This window comes from Protopterus annectens, chromosome 14.part0 (assembly GCF_019279795.1).
Source record: "Protopterus annectens isolate FY-2018-M chromosome 14.part0, PAN1.0, whole genome shotgun sequence".
NCBI classification, from domain to species: Eukaryota; Metazoa; Chordata; order Ceratodontiformes; family Protopteridae; genus Protopterus; species Protopterus annectens.
This window is the reverse complement of record NC_056748.1, coordinates 1,085,023,140-1,085,036,327: the sequence shown is the minus strand read 5'-3', so window position 1 is coordinate 1,085,036,327 and position 13,188 is coordinate 1,085,023,140.

The following is a 13,188-nucleotide window of genomic DNA, read 5'->3' as shown; positions in this document are numbered from 1 at the left end:
CTACGTGCTTGTGTGTTTACTCCTGTGATTTTATTATGTTGTTTGCGGAACTCTCTTATATGCTTTGCATACATTTCAGTGTCTACGGACACTGAAAGGATTGATTGGTATTAGAGGCAGGCTGTACTAGTCAGCATTTTATGTTGAGCAATTGTAGCAGACATGTTCATGCCTCCATGCAGCTCTTAAACACACCCCCTGCACTCACGCACATTTCCTGTGCACGTGGACGGTGCGGCAGCACACCTTCATTAATATGCATATGGTGCTGCTGCGCCAGCTCTACACCGCACAATTGGCACAAGGCTAACGCCGTCCTTGCACCGAGCTTCATGAATCCCAGGGAGTATTTCGAACATTGTTGAGCTACTACTATTATTGTATTTTTGATTTTAGCATAGTAACTTTTTGTATATTTTTTTTAAATCCAAAACGATTCAATAAGGTCGTTCATGATCTATTGTTTATATTAAGGTAGCATTGTTTATAAGTAGGTAGCATTATTTGTATAATATTTAGTATATTTTAAATTTAGTAAGTTTGCCTTTTAGGGCTTAATTAATGTAGTCATGTAATAATTTTAACTTGTTTTTGATGCTTGCATCTTTGTAGAGTTCTTTGTCTGAAGAAGCCTTGCTCATTGATGCAAGACGAAAGCGCTTACATTACAGTTTCTTTTTGGAATAAAAATTCTATTTGCGGAACTTTGTTGCTGCCTGTGGCCCCTTTTTCCAGTTTCCTAAGATTGTTTCAATATTACTGGTTTGTTTTGCTTGTAAACACGAAATGATCACAGCCTGACCATATTTTTTTCCAGTTAGATGCAAGTACTCCTGTATGTCCTGGTTCTGTCTCTTCTTTTCCTTGACTTGAGGCAGTTGTTTCTAAATTTAATAAAATGATGGGGCACATGGATAATATGCACTGGAACATAACAAAAGAGGAAAATGTGTAGCCTTAATCAGAGTTCCAGTTGTAGGAAAGATTAAATAATTTAATATTTAAATGTATCTCCTGTCTGAAATAATGCTATGATTCTGTGTTTAAAAAATAAAAATTTACATACTGGTAAATCACTCACATACTGTCTGCATACATTTATCTTTTTCTTAAAATATGTCTGAATTAACTAGAATGATAATGTGTTTCAAGTGAACAGGCAAACAGGTAGGCTACAGAAGTATTGGAAGCTAGTAATTTGTGGTGAAAGTAGGCACATATGAGGTAGAAGGGATGGTGTGAGGTGGGCAGGATACACTTTACAAGGAGGGTAGCAGAAAGGTAACAACAGTGATGAAGGCAGTAAAGGCACAGGTTGAAAGAGGTCAGTAGTGGGGGTTCAGAAGACTACTGTGTTAGGTATATAGCCGGAAGGAAGAAATTAAGGACAAAATTAGTCAAGCTGATCAAAGAAATTAAGAAGATCTTGGAAGACTGAATGAACACTTTGCTTCTGTTATCACAATGGAAAGCAGTCTGAGTGTATCATTCCAGGAGGATTAGTTTACATGGAGGAAAATGAGTACATAAACAGCAGGATAGAGATGGAGGAGCAGAGCAAGCAATTCCCAGAGTCCTAAGGAATCTATCTAATGTGCAGGCAGACCACCTAATGAAGGTCTTAATTAGACTGTTGGCTAGTGTAAAAGTGCCAGAGGAATGGATGAATGGGGGACAGGAAAAATCTAGAAACTGCAATCCTGTTCCATTAACAGTAGTATCAGGGAGAAGCATGGAAACAGTTCTAAAGGAAAAGTTTGTTGTTTTCCTAGAGGACAACCATCTCCATGACAATGACGAAGATGGATTCAGAGTTAGTAGGAGCTGACATTCAAAAATGAGCCAGTATGATAAGTGAGTTACAAGTGAACATGAAAGGGGGTGCCGCTACTCATGGTCTCGCAGGACTTATTTATTTATTAAGAAAATTTAAATGCCTCAGTCTTAGGCATCATATATAAAACCAATATAACAAAAACAAATAAAAGTGCTAACTCCTAATTAAAACTGCAGTAGACATGGATAAAAGTGATTAAACTAAAAATGTAACCATCTAAAGGCAGAAGACATGCCCCTCCAAGGGGTAAATAGACTCTCCTTTGGAAAAGGAATTTTTAGGGGTGTCTTAAAGGAAGACATAGTCATGTAAAAGATTTGTCCTGTCTGGCTCATGGAACAGCCAGCAGTCTCCCACTTGATGAATGAAGTGTCTAGCCAGTTTATAGAGTCTCAGAAACTCCTGAAGATAACCATAACCCAGATTCTGAAGAACCTGCCAGGAAATATTATTTGTCTTTGTTTACCGGGAAAGTCCAACTGGGTACCGATTTTCAGCAGAGACCCGGGCAGAAAAGCTCCATTTCTTTACATTGCATTTTACTAAGTTCCAGTTAAACACAGAGTGGTTACATTTCTTTTTACATTTATATACAAACAGTAGTTACGTTTATACATTCTAAGATTTTACAGAGGTGGAACTTACTAAAGAGAAAGCCTACATGCGAATTAATGGATTGTACAGGCAGCAGTTATGTTCAAAAAATGTTTTGTCATTTCAGTGAGAGGTTGAGAGTATTCTATTTAAGAAGAATATTTGGAGAGTATCTTATGCTGAGCACAAAGTCTTAAGGTAAAGAATTACTGACACATCTATCCATGACTAAAAGTGTAGATCCTGCAAGACCAGAGTCATATAACTAAATCAAGAAGTGCTGGTCAGGAGTACAGTGATGGAATTATGCAAAATTGCAACCAGACAAAAATCAACATCTATAAGCTCAAACTAAAGCACATTGCAGTAGGCCAGATGTGAGATAACCAGAGCATGAACCACCATTGCCAAGTCTGAAATGGAATGATTGATCTGGTTTATGTTCTTCAGACAGAAGATGCCTTGACAATAGCTGATGTCTGGTTTGGCTCCCAGTTTTAATTTTGAGACTTGTAAGTGCAATTCACAGAATTATGAAAAAATAACTATAAAGTGCAGGAGAACAGTGATGTTGAGCATCACTGTCCTCCTTTAAAGTTGTCTTTTTCCATTTTAAGCAGCAACTTCCCCCCATACTCCTGCAATACGGAGGGCAAGCCACACACCCAAACTTATATATACCAACTCTGACACCACCATACATCAGAAAAATCCTCTGAAAAATGTCAGTCTTGAATTTAGTAGAAGTAAATCTTCATTTTTGATCATTGTCTTGCTGTTCCGGAACTCAAACTAACAAGTCTCAGAATTTTAAATAGCTACCCACCTAATCCTACAATGTCAGTCTGTCCTCAACAAATGGATATCGTTCATGGACACAGGATCACATGTCAACTTCTTACCTCCATAAGTTGTTAAGGGTGAAAGGAAAGGAAAATGAGATGGCTGAACCATGGCATGAGTAAACATGGTCTCAGTTTTTGTTTGGTTGACCTTAAAGTAATTAAACCCCAATCATTGGGAAAATCCAAAACGGTCTTCAAGGTCAATAAAATCAGGCATAGAATCCCAAGAAAAGGGGTGGTGGTGCATCATCAGTATGATTTATAGTAAATTATTTTCCCATAAAGACCTTCCTTAGTGGCAGCATATAGACTCTGAACAAGAGGAAGTCAGAAAAGAATTGTAAGGTACTTTGTACTTTTGTAAATTGTGACATCATCTTCTGAAAATAGACTGAAAGGAAGGAGAAAAAAATACTCAATTGTGATGCATCCAGAACCACATTCATATTATAAGCCATAATTAAGATCCCATGGTCCATGGTATTGATGGCTGCCATTAGACATGTGGGGCAAAGACTGAATAGAAATGCCAATTCTTTACCATTAGGAAGTCATTAACCTTTTAAATAAAGATTGTCTTATAAGTGTACCTGGATCTAAAACCAATGGATCTAAGAGGCTGTAAAGAGTAAGAAAATATCTCTTTTCATACAGTTCTCTTGTAATAACAGGGTATTGGGCAATAGACAGTAAGTTGTCATTTTAAGGATGGGAGTGTTCATTGTCTTTTTTAACGTAGCTTCCCAGACCTCAACAAATACCTCACAATCTGGAAAATAATTGTCCCCAGTGACTCATGGCAAGACATAACTAGCTCATGGGACAGGAGTCCATTTGCAGCAGGCAGGCCTGCTAGATGAAGTAATGTTCATGAACATAACCCTCACAGATGTCTGAATAGTCCATGAAGTATGTTGAGGAAACAATCTTTTTCATAATCTAGGAAGGATTTGAGTTAAATGTTCACATCTTGATTTATAAATCTGAACCAAAATATTGCATTTTATATATTTTAGTAGTGATGTTATATATTTCTAAGTTAAACAATGACTGCAATAACTCCTCTTTAAACCATTTTGGTGCTAACACTGCTTTACCTCCAAAATATCTACAATGAATTGAAAGTGATTTCAAATTCTTGTGTCTTTCATAGTGATTTATATCTTTAATCAGTGGTATACATTTTGCAAATTTTTGTTGAACTGATTCAAGTTTATTCAGTTGACTGCTGGTATAAATACAAAATAAGCCATTGCATTCTTGAACTGTTTCTACATGTGTTTTATAAAATAATGTCAGACTGTAGTCATCTCTTTTAAAAATTGTTTTTAAAAAGAGTCCCAATTATCTTACTTCTTATAACATCAACATGTTTATTAAATGAAAACGTATGAAGATACTCTAATGCCAAGGTCTTTATTTTTCTTGTAATACATTTAGTTTGAATAGTTTCCTGAAGGACATTACTTAGTATTTTTTTATGCAAACTGTAGTCCTAAGGCTTTTTGCCCAAGAAAAATGTCCTTTAGATTATTATCAATGTTTTTATGTCTTCTTATTTGATGCAAAAAAATCCCGCCATACAGTCATCAGTATACTTGCTAATTCAGCAAGACTTGCAAATAGGGATATATTTAAATAGTAAACTGAACAGCAATCGGCCCAAGACCAAATGGTACACCAAGATTTATTTGTAGGTAATCTGATATTTTTCCCTGCCCTGTAACAAACTGAGCTTATCCAGACAAGCAGATAATAATCCACTTAAGCAAGTACCAATGAATTATTATGAACAGAGATAATCGTTTCTTATTTCTTATTACCTCCCAGATCCACTCCAAATTTAGATTCAGAATGTAAATTTATGAGGCAGTCCTCAAGCCTTAACACATTAACACACTTCAAAGGCTTTAAAAGTTGTTAAATAAGGCAGGGTATCAACAACTTTTGCTAAGTCTAAGTAAATCATACAAACAGGTAATTGAGAGTCCATAACTATACTGACTGGGTCTTTAAATTTGCTCAGGTTTTTCAGGTCAGTCTCCCAGCAATGAATACATGTTGAGGTTCATAAAATCTGATTTATTACTTGGATCCTTTACTAATTAAATTATACATTTTCAAAACATTTACTGAGTAAGATATAATAATGTTAAGTTTATTGGCCTGCAGAGATTTTATCTGGCACTGTATCGCTTGTTGTTTCACTCTTTCTGTCCCATCATTTTATAAGAGTGAAGTGTGGACTTCCATTCACATTGCCACAGAACTGTAGCTCTATGCACCCCATGGCAATCTTCAGGGGACACTCTACCACATGACCCCCCTTTGAGCTTAGACTTATAAGGTTGGGCATCATTTACCAGTCAGATCCCACCTCAGATTCCTTGGGACAGTACTAGTCTTCCTGTTGTGGCAATATCTGGCAGTGTGTCTTATTTATGAGTAGAAGTAGACTGTGATCATCTAATGCTATGTACTGTTCTCAGTGGCATGAACTCTCCTCATAGTGCTAGGACAAATGTTTGTTTAAGGAATTCCTTTTTCTGAGCTTTAATTTGTCTCTGTGTTCTGCAGTTTCCTGTCTCATGCTTGGGTTCAACTTCTGCAACTGTCAGTTCAAGCTGATTCACTATGTTTAATAGGTTTTGTATTTCATGTGTCTCAGTATAGTTGACCTGCTGTTTTTGTTCCTTATAAGCTGCATCCAGAGGCTTACCCACAGTAATCTTGATGTCACTATCCCCTGGATTCAGCAAGCCATGCACGGTGTGCAGGAGCTCCAGCAGGCAATATGTCTGCCGTGCGATCCAGGAATGCGCTGTAGGGATGTGCACGAGCGCTCCTGCACTAGTCCTGCAAGGACTCAGCTCCTGCATGCAAATTACCCCATTTTCAGGTGAAACCCATACAAATGAGGTGAATTTGCGATCCAGGAAGCTGGAAGCTGGCCATGCAGGACTAGTGTAATCTGCAGAAATGTACTCGGTCAGTAACCGAGTACATTTCTGCAAACTGCAAAATGGAGCCATGACAGCACCAAATAAAGGGTGGATATTATGTAGAAAGCATGCCAATGGCCAAATATATGGCCAATGGCATGGAAAACAGTCGCAAAAATAAAAAAATCAACTTTTATTTTTTTTTAGCTGATCTCGGCTGTTTAAGCGTATGGCAGCAGCGCACAAACAGGATCGGGTGAAAAATAAGAAAAAAAAAACTAAAATAAGCATTCTAACCAAAATCACTATTTTGCCATTATACTCAATGGCAGGCAGAAGACAACATGGCCAGTGAATAGTGATTGCTAAGGGGGAGGCTCAGTGTGGGACCTGTAACTATGCATCAGCAGGCAATCCTATGCAAATGAGGGGAATGATACTGAATCCCAGATATCACCTGCATGCTAGTCAGCACCCAACAGTGTAAGAGCAGGAATAGCTTGTTGCAAGCCTAGGAGTTAGCTGACATCATAGGGGTGTGTTCCAGGCATACTGTAAGCGGATTGGAGCCCTGTGGCTTGGATTTGCCCTTAGCTTAGCAGAGCTAAGCAAGGGTGTGTGCCTGAGGCTGCTTAGCACTCTTTACATTGCCTAAGTGGGTTTGCGCACTGCACATCTGGTTTAAAGGGGCAAAAAAGTAAACCAGCAAATAGCAGCTCTGTGCAGATTTGAGCACTGTGTTTGCACGGCACACCCCCAGGCTTAAAAAGGAAAGCAATGGGAAGGGAAAACAGCAATAGGAAGGTAATCAGGGAGAACTAGCATAGCTGGCAGGTGAAATGTATCAGAATCAGCCAGTTACACAGGCCGCAGCCCAGCCCAGCACATAACCCTACTATAAATTATGCAAACACCTTTCCCTCTGGTTTTCCCACATACTCTACACCAACGGTGTATAAAAGCGGGGGAATTTTAACAAACAAAAACAACAAAATGATAGGGGCTGCAATAGCTATCATACAACAACTTGTGGAAGAGGCCGAGGGTGGTGAGGATGAGAATGCTGTCAACTAACCCACGGTGAGGAGACAGAGAAGAGTGTTCAGACCCAGGGTAACCCACCAGGGTCTACATGAGCTGGAGATAGTGGAGCGCTATAGGGTGGACAGGGACCTCCTACAGCAAATTGTTGATCTGTGCCGGCCACTCCTCACACACAGACCTAACAGAGGGGACCCATCCCAGTGGATACCAAGGTATGTGTAGGCCTAAGAATACTAATGACAGGTACCTTCCAAAGGCCAACTGGGGATATCATGGGTATCTCACAGGCATCATCATCCAGGGTACTCCACCAGTTCCTGGATGCCATGTCAGCACATGCCGGTGAGCATGTATATTTCCCCAACACCCGTGAGGTGTTGGCCAGCAATATGCATATCTTCCACCAAATAGCAAAATACCCTGAGGTAGTGGGTGCTATAGACTGCATGCACATATGAATCAAAGCACCACCCGGTGAGTGGGGTAGGGTCTACATCAACTGCAAGGGCTTCCTCTCCATCAACTGCCAAGTCGTGTGCTATGCCAAGGTCATAATAATGAATGTGTGTGTTGGCTGCCCTGGAAGCTATCATGATTCCTACATCTGGCATCTGTCTCAGCTGTACCAGAGATTTGCCAATGGGGACATCCCTTACGGTCACCTAGTGGGGGATGCTGGTTACGCACTGGAGTAGTGGCTGATGACACCCATCAGAAATGCACACGCACCCGAACAAGATCTCCATAATGAGGCACACGCACAGACCAGACTCATAATAGAGCATGTGTTTGGGATGCTCAAGTCACAGTTCCAGTGCCTGGACATATCCAGTGGAGCCTTGCAGTATTCACCAGCTACATGTACTCAAATTGACATTGTATGTGCCATGCTACACAATATGATATGTGGAAACAGCTGCAGCAGGAACAGCACGGGGCAGGGCCACACAGCCCACCACCATTGCGAAGGCCTGCACAGGCACAGAGTGACTCAGAGGAGGAACAACCTGAGCCTGCCCCAGTAGGCAAAAGGAGGCATGCCCAGTATGCCCTGGCTTTGGCAAAGAGGCAACACATAGCACATACACATGTAGTAGTAACAGGCAGGTGTGCCCCCCCAAACCTATGTAGACATGTAGTAACAGTCTGGTGTGCCCCCCCAATCCTACGTAGAAATGTAGTGACATGTATGTGTAGGTATAATTCTAGTGGAGCACAGATGCTCAGAGGTGGCCAAGGTAGCAGGATAGATTGCAGCATTTGTACAATATGCAGGTATGTGTGTGTTAAGTTGGTGTGTGTTTCATATTGTGTGAGAGTGGTCAGTATGTATGCATGTTGAGGTTTGACCTAGTGGCCATTGTCCACTACTGCCGATGACAGGGCGAAGTCCTCACAACTGCAGTGCCAAAGGCAATTCCCACCAGTATAACACATGCTAGCAGTAAGCCATTCTAAATGTGTAGTGGTAGTATGTGTCACCATCTGAAAGATAGACATGGCATGGCTGTAGGCCTAGATATACAAGCAGTACACAAGGAAACATACCCCAGACATACAGTATATAATGTGTAACTGTGAAATGGACACACCCTTGGAATTGTACATACAGGTATGCATCACATTATCTGGGCCTACAGTAGGGAACACTGGTGTCGTCTGGCCGAATACTTGCAGATCACAATGGTGATAGGACTGATGTACTGGGAAATAGCTGATGTACTTGCACATGCCAGCATAACTGGAATGACCCATGCATATCTGTGAGACAGATGCAAGTAGTGTCCATAGCACGCATGCACCCAGCTCACCCAAACTTCACCCACAGGTACCTCTCAGGTGGTATCCCTGCTGTTGGGAATGGGTACAATATGACCACCACCTGTGTATGGCAATAGCAAATATTCAGATTTGATGAATATGCTTCACCTCAAAAAATCTAGATCCATCAGAGCCACAAGGGCGGGAAACTTAAACCTCGACACGGCTATTAATAGGACGTGCTGGAGGGATAGATTCATCACCCAAAGACTCCCTATGCTGTGGAACAAAATCCCGGTATATGTGAGGCAGAGCACCTCGCTGGCCTTGTTCAAGAGAAATCTTGACCAATGGATGGGAGATCGCAGATATACCCCAGGGATTACCTCAGTGTCACTGCTCGACAGAGGCACAGCAAAATAATGGGTATAGTTCCCCATACTAAAGGGGTGGCGTAAGCCACAAAACTATGGGCTAGGCTTGTAAATGCCCTCGGGCAGATAGCCTAGTATGAACCTATGAACCTATGAACCTATGAAAAGAATGCAGCATACAGTGCAGGTGTCCTATGCAGGTGTGTCCCTAGCTGTAGGTAGCACCCTGCCAGCATCCCCACCACCTGATCAATACTGATAGAAAGTATTGGCATGAACACCTAGCACACCTACCCTGTCACTCCAGGAGAATATACTGTATGGCAGTCTGGGACTGTAGGACTGACAGAATGCAATGGCCTGCCACAGCTGGCCTGCATCACCACCAAATGGCCTATAGGCCTCTGCCAAAGGTTTGTGTCTCACACGTACTGCCAAGGCATGTAATGTCATGGACACCCAAATAGCAACATACACTCCACATAAGCCATATGCAAGGCCATGTGGACAAACCACAGTAACATGTCCACCATGTCCCACTGCATGAACTGTGGACCAACACCAAAACACAGCTGTGTTGAGGTGACAACCTTAGGGAAAGTATCAGAGAATGTATGCATAATGTATAGAAGAGGACAGAATAATAGAGAGGGGTGTGGAAGCATGGGCAGCATGGAATGTGCAAGGTCCGACACACAGCCATGTGCACATACTATCCCTGGCTGCAAACACATAAATGGGTGATTACAAACCTGCCTGTACACCACAATAGGGGTAATGTCCTGACTCATGGGCCCTGCATCTGGGTAACCTGTGTGAATCTGTACAGCTGTGAGGTATTGCCACAGCAAGATAAGGCTATACTGTCATGTCGATGGATGTACACGTATGGGATCCCCTGCCAGCACCATACCAAGATGCTGAACTGGATACACAGACCCTGCAGCAAGTGTCTGCAGCTCCCCCTCCAGAATGGCATAACTTTCAGTGAATATGTAGGCATTTGCCCACAATACCAGACACAGCTGCATTCACCCTTGTTCCCCAGGACATCACTGTGAGCAAGAATGTCCAACTGACAGTACTTGGGGACATAAAACATCACAGTGTATAACAGTACACATGTCTGAATATCTCTGCTAACACCAGTACCATGTAGCAGAAGCAGCACAGACACAGTCACCTACAGTACACGCTATCCCTCGCACAGTTTGCCCCCATATTGCCAAATGATCTACAGATACCATGCAGAAACAGTTTGCTACCTGTAGGTGTACAACACAAAGGTCTGCACTGGAGTACAAACTACCTGGAATGGATCCACACATTCAATACAGAAGGACATACTGGGCATGCTCACACACTTAGAGAAATTAAGGCAATGTCAGACAACATACTAAAAGGTCAAACTGGGCATGCTCACACAAAAACAAATGAAGCCCATGTCTGCAAACAACAGTGGACCATACATATCTGAGAGTTGCAGATGTTAGTGCATACACTCCTCAGTATGCACCAGTCATGCTTTGCACACACATTGGATAGGAACACAGACATATATCCAAGGACAACACACTATAATATGCTAAAGATATACATACATAGATGTGTGGAAGAGAGTGACTGTGACAAAGAGCCATCCATCATGAGGCCTGTCCCACCCAGCACACAGCCAAATGGCTACAACCACATGATGTGTAAATCTTACTCACTGTAGAAAGTAGCCACTGGTATCCATCAGCATTACACACTATGTGGTGCAAGTGTTAGCTGTGCAACATGACTGTACAAGGCAGTAGTCATCTAGCAGCTGTATACACATACCTGCAGAATATATCACTGCATGTGCCTGCATGTGGTGTGTCAACCTCTAGAAGAATGGGTTATGGCCCATGCACACACACTGCCCTCCCCATAGCCCTACTATGACAAGCCTGCTGATGTCATCCACTTTGAAATACATCTTTTGGAAGGAAATAGCCCAGTAATCTCTGTTGCGGATCCTAAAACAGCGTAATGCTGTAGTGTGATAAACTAGTTAGGTAGGAGTTCTAAACCCAGAAGATGGCAAGTGTGTGTGTGTGTGTGTGTGTGTGTGTGTGTGTGTGTGTGTGTGTGTGTGTGTGTGTGTGTGTGTGTGTGTGTGTGTGTGTGTCTGTCTGTGTAGGGGGCAATGCTTTTTAGGCTAGTCCCAGTCAGTACATTTCAAATGCCCTACTTTGGCAAGGCTGCTGATGTCATTCACTGTGAAATACACCTTTGGGAAAGATGTAGCCTAGTAATCTCTGTGGCGCCTTCTATAACTGTGTAATGATGTAGTGTGATAAACTAGTTAGATAGGAGTTCTAATCCCAGACATGGCAACTGTGTGTGTGTGTTTGTACATCTCTGTCTGTGTAGGAAGCAATGCTTTTTAGGCTAGTCACACTCACTACAATTCTAATTCCCTACTTTGGCAAGGCTGCTGATGTCATTCACTGTGAAATTCACCTTTGGGAAAAATGTAGCCCAGTAATCTTTGTGGTGCATCCTATAATAGCGTAATGCTTTAGTGTGATATAGTACTTTGGCAGGGGTTCCATTCCCACATGTGGCAACTGTGGATGTTTGTTAGTGTGTGTTACTTTGTCTGTGTATGAAGCAATGCTTTTTAGGCTAGTCACACTCACTATAAATCAAATGCCCTACTTTGGCAAGACTGCTGATGTTATTCACTGTGAAATACACCTTTGGGAGAGGTGTATCCCACTAATCTCCGTGGCATGTCCTATAACTGTGTAATGCTGTAGTGTAATAAACTAGTTAGGTGGGAGTTCTAATCCCAGACATGGCAGGTGTGAGTGTGTGTATGTCTGTGTTTGCCATTTGTATTCTGTGTGGAGGTGGCTGTGAGTGTGTAACAACTGGACTCATTGTGGAGTGGGTTTTTTAAATTTCTTATATGGTGGCCTTACTATATGCCACAATGTCTACTTCACAAGGATAACAGATGTGACATAGCTGAGAGGCTGGGGTGGCAATCCATACCCCTACATGAGACATCAAGGCCTGGTGAACAAAGTTAACAACCCTTGTATTACACAGAGAACACTCTCAGCCCATGTCTCATACACAAACACACTTGTCTAGGCAACAACTGCAACACCTGTGGTGCCCTCAAATGTGTCCCACAAAGGACATACCATGCCTTATACACATGCCCTGTATGGACATTATACTAACACCAGGGAATACCTGTATCATGCTATCAATGTAGCAGCATGGTCAACCCACTGTCCATTACCTGTTCCCAGCACATGAGGCCAGGACAGGCACATCTGATTATAACAATCTGTGTACACAATATGGGCCAGACACCCCAGGTATAGTTACACATGTCACTGTACATGCATGTGGGATGTGTGCACATCCCAGACAGCATCCATGTTGTGGACTAAAGAACACATACATGGCAAGCATTGAACAGCAATGGCCATACACAATAGTTACCCAGGTGACTGGATGGTGAATACAGTACCCACCTGTGTGGGCCAATCCAGACACTGCACCCCTGAGCCACACTGCAGACCATTGTCATGTGGCCTGATGCCAAGGTATACCCTTCACCTAGCCTTGTATAGCCTTCTGGCATAGTCAACCACTACACACCCATGAAGCAATGCACACATGCATGTCAGTACTGGCACCCTGTGTCTGTGTGTGTGGTGTATGATGCTTTTGACCACATTCCCACTCACTACACCCCCCATTGGCATACTGAAGTATGCTGTCTGATGTCAGAGACCTCCACA